The sequence below is a fragment of the Palaemon carinicauda genome, chromosome 20 (assembly GCF_036898095.1).
Source record: "Palaemon carinicauda isolate YSFRI2023 chromosome 20, ASM3689809v2, whole genome shotgun sequence".
NCBI classification, from domain to species: domain Eukaryota; kingdom Metazoa; phylum Arthropoda; class Malacostraca; order Decapoda; family Palaemonidae; genus Palaemon; species Palaemon carinicauda.
The window spans coordinates 81,341,291-81,343,046 of record NC_090744.1 but is presented as its reverse complement, the minus strand read 5'-3'; positions in this window follow the sequence as shown (position 1 = coordinate 81,343,046).

Below are 1,756 nucleotides of genomic sequence, written 5' to 3'. Positions count from 1 at the left end.
AATTACGAAGGTCCATGCTAGGCTTAGCCCTTCAGCACCTACAAAGACCCTTTGCATAGTCATTAGATAAGATTCTTCAGTGTGCATAAATAATGAACAATGAGGAATGTGCTTAGAAGGTTTTGAATTAAAAGTCGTATTTCTGCTTGTACATGCTTTGGGGGCCAGAGTTACCGAAATAGTGGCTCTCTTTAGAGAGGAAGGCTAAGTCCAGTTCTTGGAGGGAGAACTGAATCTATTTCCAGACCCAACAAGCTTCCCACCAACAGGTGGGGTCCCTAGAGAATCTGCCCTCTGAAGGAAGATGCATCTTTATATCCAGTGGAGTGCCTAAAGGTCTATCTTCATAGAACTTTAGACTTTATGGGAGGACAGCTGTTCAGAGGAGAAACCCTGGGTTCAAAGTTATCTATAACTAAGGGCAAAAATCATCCGTGTTATTCGCAGAACGGATCCAGACAGTTCACCCGCTAGTCATGATCCTAGGAAAGTTGTCTCTTCCATAAAATTTCTTTAATCATATGGACTTTGAACATCCTTGTTCGTACACCGGCTGGTAGTCATCCAAGGTGTTCTTTATGCACTATGCGAAGCAAGTGGAGCAACTCAAGAGGTCTGTGGTAGCAGCAGGTAGAATTCTTTAACCTTCTGTTTTTAAATCTGCGAGGAACAGTGTAATTAATTTGGGACGATTAATTAAGAGGGTGCGTGTGTAGTCACTGTATGTTACTACACACAGAGCGATAGGCCACGAAAGTGTCCTTACGAACTGTTCCATTGATGTTGGTGAACTATAGCATAATACGGACACTTGTGCCAAGAGTTTCTTACGCTAGTGTAAATAGACAGTATACAGACTGTATCATTATTATTAATAATTCAATTGAAGTGGTAAATCTGTTTCCTGTTAGGCGAAACAATATTTTCTGTTGACTGTTTTCTTTATGCTTTAATGGATATCATCCACATTTTATAAATTTTATAAATGTTGATATGATATGTATGTTTATTAAATTTCAATAAACTAGTTCATAGTGAACCCTGCGTCTTATTCGCCCACACTCATATTATTAGAAATGTACTGAGCATTAAGATTAAAATATGGATATTTTTATCATAGTATATCTTTTAAGATTGTTCCCTGATTCAAGCAAAAGTCCACTCACTTTAACCCTTCCTTAGGAAGGGTTGACGTTGTACCCTAAGGGGATGGTGGTAGAGATGCAAAATTTGTTCCTATGCGGATACAACTACTGTTATCCAATAGTTAATAAGAGTAGTCACATTGGTTGATATGTCAGAAATTTATACTGACATTGGTGACTCTTATACAAACTTTGCTTTATAATGTATAGGGCGAGACCACTATACAAGCTTGTCATTTTGTCATCCATAGTTATTATGTACTCCTCGAGACTTTTTCCAGAGTCTAGTACGACTCTTCCCTGTAGGTGGCAGGAAGCACTAACATAGTTCATGCTTAGATGAAATGATGTATGACGGTAACATCATAGGTCTCTAGGTCTAGACGGACCAGGAAAATACTTTCTTGAGAGTACGGCACCGGTTGAGAATCCACAGATACAGTAATGCTCTGGTAAACTTCCATCAGGACGACATAGCCTGAGCCCAAAAAACGGATTTTGAGCGAAGCGAAAAATCTATTTTTGGGTGAGGTAGCCATGTCATCGTGATGGACCCGCCCTTCCTTTTATTGTAAAAGGGCTTATTGACCCCTCCCTATAATACAGTATCT